At 57.7% G+C, this 9,673-nt stretch overlaps 1 pseudogene; it reads left to right on the top strand.

Moving 5' to 3' along the window:
* Positions 1-6,640: 6,640 nt before the first annotated feature.
* On the top strand, positions 6,641-8,057 carry LOC119272791 (annotated as a pseudogene).
* The last annotated feature ends 1,616 nt before the right edge of the window (positions 8,058-9,673 follow it).

Here is a 9,673-nt window from a genome sequence, read left to right as displayed (position 1 = left end):
CGCTCGCAAGACAAAAGAAACCACTTCACGTCGTAGAAGCGGCTGGCGGCTCCCTGGCCAAAACGTAGACTTGGCGAAGACGATCTTGAGCTTGCTTCATCTTGTCAGCATCCTTGTGCTTCGCCAACGGACTCCACTGCTGCATAAGAATGTTGCATTTGTAAAGAATATTAGCAGGGTGTGATGGGAAGATTCCCTCGATGGCAATTTTGTTCCTTGTAAGCCACATTGCCCAGGCTAGGGCACCGAGGCAACTCCAAAGGACACGTTTACTGCCACCCATCGTCGACGCAACTATGGCCGCTAGGTCAGCGGCCGATCGCGGGTCCCAATTGGTATTGGTGGCAGCTCGGACTGCGCTCCAGGCAAAGCGCGCTAGGGGGCAGCGGAAAAACACATGGTTCGCATCTTCCATGGTATTACAAATGGCACATAAGCCGGAAGACGGGCCGTTGCGCTTTGCAACATTGGCCGAAGTGGGGAGTCTATTGCGGAAAAGTTGCCAGAAGAACACCTTGACTTTAAGCGGAATACGGGCGTTTCACAAACCGGTCGGCATTGGGAATGCCGGTCCCTGAACTTGGCATAGCCTGCGGTAGAGGGATTTGACCGTGAACTTTCCGGACGTGGTGAGAGCCCAAGTGACCGTGTCCGCGGAAGTGGACAGCGTCGCCGATTGAGTCAGGCCCAGCAGCTCCTCAAAGCGTGCTTGTTCAAGGCCCGTTAGCTCTCGACGAAAGTGGATCGCGGGTGGGTTCGAGGCTAGGGCCGTCGCTACCGTCATCTCCGGGTTGACCGCCAGGGCATACAAGTCCTGAAATTGGACCCAAAGGGGGTTCGCTCCCAGCCATAGGTCAAGCCAGAAGCGGGCCGAGCGCCCGTCCCCTACGACGAACTTGGCGCCAAGGGCGAAGGCCGGGCGCACCGCTTGGAGGTCGTTCCAGAAAGGAGAGCCCCGCGTCCTGCCTTCGAAAAAGTTCTCGTTGGGGAAATATTTATTGCGCAGCATGTCCACCCACAGACCGGTCGCCCCCTGCGACAGCTTCCAGATCCATTTGCACATGAGTGCAATGTTGAGGATCCGTGTGTTTGTGATCCCTAGCCCCCCTAGGTCCTTGGGTCTGCACACCAAGTCCCATCTGACCATATGATACTTGCGTTTGGGTCCCGCACCTTCCCAAAAGAAACGGGACCTTGGAGTGTCCATCTTGGCGTGTACCCCTTCAGCCAAGAGGAACAGCCCCATTGCGAACTGCGGCAGCGAGGACAGGCTCGCGTTTGTGAGCACTAGCCGGGCTGCAGAAGAGAGGAACTTCCCCCTCCACGGACAAACCCGCCCACCCACCTTGGTCCAGAGTGGCGCCCAGCCATCTATCGTGATGCGTTTGGCATCCAACGGGAGCCCAAGGTAAGTAAACGGGAGTTTGCCGAGTTTGCAATTGAGCTGGTCTGCGATACGCCTACTGTCGGACGGCTCGAGTCCCATGGGCATCACTTCGCATTTGTGGAAGTTGATCTTGAGCCCCGACATAAGCTCAAAGCTAATCAACAGGGCTTTGATCGTGGCCACGCTGTGCAGGTCCGGTTGGAACAGCAGTAGCGTGTCGTCAGCGTATTGCAGGTGCGATATCCTCCCTGGGATGAGGTGCCCCAACACCCCTTTGATGTGGCCTGCTTCCGTTGCTTTCCGGAGCAAGGTCGCCAGTGCATCTGCCACGAAGTTGAACAAGAGCGGTGAAATGGGATCACCCTGGCGAAGGCCGCGCTTGTTCCGGAAGAAGTGCCCTACCTCTCCGTTCACCGAGACCGCAGTTTGGCCCCCCGAGACCAACTGCATGATTCTGTGCACCCACACCGGCGAGAAGCCTCGGCTCAATAGGATTTGTCTGAGGAAATCCCAGTTGACGCGGTCGTAAGCTTTTTCGAAGTCTAATTTAAGTAAAATCGCCGGTTCGCGCGTGCGCCTAAGTTCGTGGAGGGTCTCTTGCAACGCTAATGGTCCCTCCAAAATGTTCCTACCGCGGATAAAGGCAGATTGGGAACGGCTGATTGTGCGGTGTGCGGTCGGAGTAAGCCGCGTGGCACAACCCTTGGCGCAAATTTTGAAGGGCACATTAATGAGCGCTATTGGTCTATACTGGCGGATATTATCCGCACCCGGTACTTTCGGAATTAGGGAGAGCACTCCGAAGTTTAACCTAGCAATGTCCACAAAACCGCGCATGAAGCCATTGCACAACGCGAAGATGGGTTCGCGCAACAGTGGCCAAAAGTGTTTAAACATCGCCACCGGCCACCCATCAGGCCCCGGTGCCGTGTCAGTTTTCATGCTTTGGAGAGCCTCGTCAATCTCCTTGGGGAGAAACGCGAGCCCCAGCTCTTCGTTCTCCGACTCCAAGACCTTTTGAGCTGGCAGCCAGGCGTCCTCTCTCAGCCTGGCGCGCTGAGGCTCGTCGGTCCCCATCAGGCTTATGTAAAAGTCGTAGATGTGTTTGCTAATCGCTGGTTGCTGGAGAAGGAGCCCCTGCTCCGTCTGCAGCCTCAGGATTAGGCATTTCCTGCGACGTCCATTCACGTATGCGTGGAAGTAGCCAGTGTTCGCATCTCCCTTGAGCATTCACTTAAGTCCTCCTCGGTGCCTCCAGTATTCCTCCTCGGATCGGAGCAACTCCTCGACTTGCCCTTCCAAGGCGTATCGATGCGCCCATTCATGCTCCGAGAATGGACGCGAGTCTGCTTGAGTGTCGAGGATTGCGATCTCATCGAGAAGTTTCGCCCTCAAAACTTTCTCGTCTCGTCCCTGATTCGCGCCCCATCCCTTGAGGCTTGCACGCAAGCGTCCCCCCACCACTGTCCAAAACTCCATAGGGCCGCGCTGCTGGCCCGTGGCTTGAACACTTCTCAACCATCTTTCCCGAAAGATGTTGTCGAAATCAGGAGCCTCGAACCACGCTGTTTCGAAAAAGAAACGCGGGCTGCGACGTACCTTATCTTCCCTTGAAGATAGGATGAGTGGAACATGGTCCGAGCCGATCCTTGTTTCAGCAAGGAGCGAGCATAATGGGAACACCACTTCCCATTCCGGAGACATGAAGGCGCGATCCAAGACGGATCTCACCGGGGCTAGTTGTTTGTTGGTCCAAGTGTATCTTGCCCCCGTTCTTGCCACTTCCCTAAGTGACATTGACGCAATTGCGCTGTTGAACATGGTCACCCTTGACCAGTTGATGTTGTCATTGTTTTTGTCCGCGTTCGATCGGATGAGGTTAAAATCACCACCCACTAGGAGCGGGACCTGGGATGCGGCAACTGCCAGCACCTTGGCTTCGAGTTCTCCCAGAAACTCTGCCGAACGTGAGTGATCTGCTGGTCCATAGACTTGCAGGATCACAAGCTCGCGTAGCGAAGCTCTCACGCAAATATTGGCTGCAATGAAGGAGGTGCCTACCTCCCAGGACAGCACCTCATATATGGCACTGCAAAAGCCAAGCAGCATGCCACCCGAATGCCCAATAGCCGGGCTATGTTGCCAAATGAAACGCTCCAAAGGGTCTATGGCTACGAGGTCTTGGTGACGAAAATCAGTTTTAATGGTTTCCTGGAGCCCTACTATATCAATCCCTTCTTTCCTGATGTAGTCGCGGAGTTGGGTGCGCCGCCCCGAGTGGCCGAAGCCACGGATGTTCCAAATGAGCATCCGCATCTAGATGACGCGGTTTCGCAGGCGGATCCCCCTAGAGGTGATCGCCTTGGCCACGCGCCTCGCCTTGCCGCAGCGAGGCGAGGGAGGAGCAGCAACCCCTGTTGCTGTCTCCCCTTCGGGCCGGAGACTTAGCGACGTCGAGGGATCCTCCTCGACAGCCATATGCTCCGCGTGTTGAGCAGCCGCCGCTGCGAGTGCCGCCTGAGCCAGTTCCTTAGCGCGCACCAGCGAGATTAGCTCGCTAACCCCGCCCTCCCTGATTGGTTCAACTCCACTCTCCACCAACACCTCGCCTAGGTGCTCGTCCGAGAAACAATCCAAAATCGAAAAACGGGGCAATGGATTACCTGAGGTTTCCAGGTTCTTCTGTGCTTGGAGGAGTTGGGCGCGTTGGAGCGAAGGCATGTTTCCTTTAGCGCCCTTAGCCCGCGCGCTAACCCGCACATGAGCTACCTGCCCGTCCACGACGGTCTTGGTACGCTTGGCCTTCGGGACAGGCACCGTCTTGTCCGCCTCCAGCGCGGTCGGAGCGGAGGTGGGCACAGCCAGCGCCATCACCGCCTGCCGGGGGGTCACCGGCGCACCCTGGAGCTCCGCCACACGAACGGCCTCCGCGCTAACCTTGCGCACGGCCACCTTCTTGAGCTGCTTCACCGCCCCGAGCTTGTTGGGGCTGCGCCCCCCTTGGGATGGAGAGCGTGAGGCAAGCGGCTGCGACTCCATGGACACCGCAATAGGAGTGCGCGCCTCCCCCAGCGGTTCCATCATCTGGCCCGCACCAGGCTCCGCCACCGCCCGCACCGGGGGGGACGTGACCGAGCCCAGGTTGGAGCCATACTGGTTGGGGATTGGGAGGTCCAGCTCCATGGACCCCCCTGTCAGCGGCGGCTCCATCGGAGGCATCGGCGCCCTGGTTGTCGCCCCGCCCTTGTCAGAGATGCCCAGCTTCTCCCAAGCCGTCGTATCGATGGAATCATCCTCCATGCTTGCATCCGCCTCCTTGTCGCCGCCCAGATTGCCGTCGGGCCCCTCCCCACCCCTGTCTTGGTCAGTTGGAGAAGGCGGGTGTGGAGAAGGCAGGGCAGGTGCTGTGAGTTGCTCCGGGGGAAGTTCGGGCTCGATGGTGATGTTGAAGCCCTCGCCATTGAACCAGATCTGGACCAGACCACGCAGCTTGCGGGGGGTGCGGCATGCGAAACGCATACGGACTGGCCCCGGACGAGTGAGGGACTCCTCATCCACCAGCAGGGGACGGCCAAGCATGACGGTGGCCGCCAAGAGCAGGTCGGAACGCCGGTGCTTGGGAGGGATTCCTCCCAGCTTGACCCACACCTCTGGCATCGCCATTCCTTTGGGGGCTTCGAGGACCGCGTCGCGGATGTCCACCATGAGGTTGTTGAGGGAGAGGAACAGCTTGCCGCTCCTGGTTGCCATCCGGAGCATCACCGGATCTGGGAAGACCACCGAGAACGCCCCTCCCTCCATTGCGGAGATCTGCCAGTCCCATTCGCCCTCGAAGAGGTGTGGCAGCTCCACTTGTAGAATCTCTTGGGTGAGCGCGCCAGAAGGCATGGAGAGCACAGCCGCGTTGGCCCCCAGCTGGATCTGCGGCTCCTCCCGCGAATCATCCGGGTACTGGAGGCAGAAGAAACCCTCGCCGGAGATGGCGTGTCCCATGGTTTGGAGGAGCAGAGGCTTGCCCCGGGTCGGGCACTGCGCAGACGTGTGCCCCTCCTTGGTGCACACCATGCACAGAGGCTTGAAGGTGCAAAAGCTCTGAAAATGGCCCGTGCGCCCGCATCGAAAGCATTCAGGTCCGTCGGCCTCCTCGATCGGGATTGGCTCCGCCACCGTGCCCTTGGATGAGCCCGGCACCTCAGCTCTGGGCGGGAGGGGCAGCTTGGAGGCCGCCGCCCCCGCAGGCTTGGATGAAGTGAATTATCGTCATCGCTGATCATTGGATCTGTCTGAACGTAACAGTGGCAGACACCGTTCGTTCCCGCGGTGGCCGCGGTGCACGGCGGTGGGAATCCGCGGTCGTGGGGATGGAAGGAAGACCTAGCATCTCATCTCCGGGCCATACCTTGCGTGGGCCTGGAGCCGCAGGCATCCATCGTCCTCTTCTTCACAGCGAGCACCGGAGATCCTGAACACGAGCGCTCCCATTTAAAATGTCATCACATCACTCAGACGTTCAGAAAGAAGGCTCGCCGGAGAAAACAAACCAAAAGAAAGCCCAGCTCCCCGTGCCCAATTTTCCCCACGGTGCTTTCCATCAGATTGTTTTTTGTCGAGCTCGAGCACCTGTGCCGCCCCAGAAAACCCCACGACAGAGACCACTTTCGAGCAGGTTTTGCATGCGCTTTTGAGCATCGTCCTTGGAGGTGGCAAGTAGCCACCGGCAAGCAAAGCTCTGGTGCCACGGCAACCGGAAATTCCCTCTGCCAGTCGCCCTGCGCCTAGCTGCCATGGCTAAGTTGCTTGCTCGCAACGGCTACAGTACAGGAGAAACGATACCTTCCTTGCCCCCTTTCCCTCCAAAATTCTCCCCCCGTCCTCCTCCTCTTCTCCCGAGCGCCTCTGTCCGTGCCTGCCGGTGCTGCGCCGTGGCCACGTTGCTTGCCCCGGTTACTTAACCCCCCGCCCGCCCCCACTCTGCAGTGCCACGTCGCGCTGAGCCATTGGCCATTGCTGCTGATCGCTTCCAGCTCCCAGGCCTGTAGCTAGCTGCTAGCTGGTGGTTCGCCCGTTGCCGGCCCCATGAGCAAGAGGCCGGTGGAGGCGGGCGGCGAGCGGCCGCCGAGCCGTGGCCGCGCCGCGCCGCGCTCGGCTCGACACCACGGCGCGGGCGCGCAGAGGGAGGCGGAGGCGGCGGCGGCCGCGGCGGCGGTGGCGGCCGCGCTGCGCGACGATGCTGCCGTGAGCAGCAGGGCGGCGATGGCGGCTCGCCCCAGGCGTGGGCCCAACGAGTTCGTCTCCTACCGCCAGCCCGGCGCGAGCGAGGCGTCCATGCATCACCATCCTGGCGACGAGCGCTTCCCCGGCGGGCCGAGCCACGGCGAACTCCAGGAGGTCGACGAGCCCGAGGCGCCGGCGCAGCCGCCCGGCGGCGGGCGCGGGCCCTACTACATGGCGCCGTGGCAGAGGCGGGGCCGGCCGCCGCCACAGCCGCTGCCGCCGGTGGCGGTCGACGAGCCGCGGTACCGGTACGAGCGCGTCCCGGGAGAGCAGAGGATGAGGATCCCGGGGCCGGTCCAGGCGCCGCGGATGGGCGCGCGCCCGACCGGCAACGGCGGCTACCGGACCAACACCACGAGGGTCGAGCGCGTCACCACGATCAAGCAAGACGACGACGGCGGCGGGCCTTACCAGGCGGGCGCGCCGGTGCCGAGCAACGGGAGCCCGCAGCAGCAGCAGCAGCAGCATGATCACCAGGGGTCGACGTCGCAGGCGCCGGCAGGACGTCCCCGCTGGACGCCGGGGAGGAGGACTCCGGCAGGCTCCCCGGGCTTCCTCTCGCCGGACCACGGCAGGAAGAAGCGCAGGCAGCTGCCGGCCTTCTGCTTCACCCTCTGCTGCATCCTGTTCTGGCTGGCGGTGGTGGTGGTCGGCGTGGCCGTGCTCACCGTGTACCTCTACTACCGCCCGCAGCCGCCGAAGCTCCGGGTGACCGACGCGTCCCTGAACGCCGGGTACGTGGACGAGCTGACCGTCCCCGGCGGCCCGGCCCGCGGCCTCGCGCTCAACGCGGACCTCACCGTGCTGGCCGCCATCACGAGCCCCAACGCCAAGGTGAAGATGGTCCTCTGGTAGATGCAGCTGGACCTGTACTTCGAGGGCCACAGGATCGGCACTTCGACGGTGCTGCCGGCGCCGCTGTTCGAGGACCCCCGCACCTACGCGCTCCGGACCGTGGACTTCGTCGTCAGCGAGGCGCCGCTGTCGCGGGAGGACGCCATTGCGTGGCGGAACGGGACGGTGGCGGGCGGGCCCGTGAAACTCAAGCTCGTCGGGAAGTTCCACACGCAGCTCAACTTCGGGCGGTGGCTGCCGTACAGGTACTGGGTGTACCCGCGCTGCACCCTCTGGATGGACCCGCCGCCCACCGGCAAGCTGGTGCGGGCACGCTGCTGACCTCATATCGACATATCGCCACACTGCATTTTCATCTAGCTGTTTTTTTAACTTTATTACTGAAGAAATTCCGGGTTTCTTTCGTCTGTCTGATGAAATTATATGATACATAACGGCAGGAGGATGCCTGGTAGTATAGGTCATTGGAGAAACTAATTCAGAAATTGTTCACGTAGAGACTATGTCTAGAAGTATTGTCGAATCACGAATGTAGTATGTGTTATGTGGGGCTGAAGGATATAAACGTTAGAGCCCAAGGATTCCTGTTTTCTCGACAAGTTTAATATCCGTAAACAAAAAGCAGACTAATATCTACTCCTTCTGTTCCGAATTATTTGTCGAAGGTATGAATGTATTTAGATGTATTTTAGTTTTAGATACATCCATTTCCATGACGAGTAATTTGGAACGGAGGGAGTATGATTTTGCTTAAATGTCAGTCAGCTGAGATCATGCGGGAGGGTACGTTTTGTTCCGCTGGCCAGCTCGCCGGAGTTCTTGAAACAGAAAAATCTAAAATAAACCTTAAATTCATACTCAAAGTCCAATCAAACCCCAACCTCAAAATCCATGAAACTAGCACCCCGTGCTCTCTATTTCTGACAATTCTGCGGGGTCACACATTACTTTCACTTACTCGCGGGTCCATGTGTCATATTGATCTTGCTAGTTAAGGGCATTTCCAACACCGACCTATAAATTGTCTTAGGCATCCCAGCATGGTATTTTTTCAACTGAGAAACGTGAAAGACATCGTGAACTCCTGACAATCCTTCAAATGATTCCAGCTTGTATGCAACTTCTCCTCTACGTTCAAGAATTTTGTATGGGCCTATAAATCTGGGTGCTAACTTTCTTTAACACCAAACCTCTTGCTTCCTCAAAGTGGAGACACACGGAGATATGCTCGGTCTCCCACTTCGTACGTTACCTCCTTGCGTTTACTATCGGCATAACTCTTCTGTCTAGACTAAGCTATCTTGAGTCTGTCATGGGTCAACTTGCCTTCTCTTCGGAATCTCTGATAAGATCGGGACCAAAAAGTTTTCGGTCTCCAACACAATCCCACATCAACGATGTTCTGCACCTCCTTTCGTATAGAGCCTCGAAAGGGGCCATCTTCAAACTAGTCTGATAACTGTTGTTGCAGGAGAACTCTGCATAGGGTAAAATACCATCCCAGCTAGCTCCATAGTCTAGTACACAAGCTCTCAACATGTCCTCTAGAATCTCACTGACTCTTCGGTCTATCTATCTGTCTGTGGATGAAAAGTTGTACTTAACTCCAGCCGTGTACCCAAAGTTTCGTGTAACTGATTTCAAAACTTTGAGGTAAATTGTGTTCCTCTATCTGATACGATACTCCTTGGGACTCAATGCAGACATACGATCCTGGTCATGTATATCTTGGCTAACTTAGCACTTGTATATGTGGTCTTCACAGGAATGAAGTGAGCTACCTTGGTCAAGCGATCAACCACTACCCAGATAGAATCATAACCTGAACGAGTCCTGGGTAATCATGTGATAAAACCCATCCCAAGTTTTTCCCATTTCCACTCGGATATTGGTAAAGGCTGAAGTAACCATGCTGGCTTCTGATGTTCCGCCTTTATCCCTAAAAAACATCGCATACTGCTACATACTCGGCAATATCCTTCTTCATATCTGTTCACCAGAAACTTTCCTTCAAGTCCAGATACATCTTGATGTTGTTTGTGTGTATCGAGTACGGTGAATCATGGGCGTCCTGAAGTATTAACTTCCTGAGCTCTGGGGCATTGGGCACATAGATGCGATCCTCAAACCACATAGTTCCGTGTCCATACTCACGAA

The sequence above is a fragment of the Triticum dicoccoides genome, chromosome 3A, assembly GCF_002162155.2.
Source record: "Triticum dicoccoides isolate Atlit2015 ecotype Zavitan chromosome 3A, WEW_v2.0, whole genome shotgun sequence".
In the NCBI taxonomy this organism is placed as follows: domain Eukaryota; kingdom Viridiplantae; phylum Streptophyta; class Magnoliopsida; order Poales; family Poaceae; genus Triticum; species Triticum dicoccoides.
Note: the sequence above shows the minus strand (reverse complement) of the source record. Positions and strands in the feature narration are given on the sequence as shown.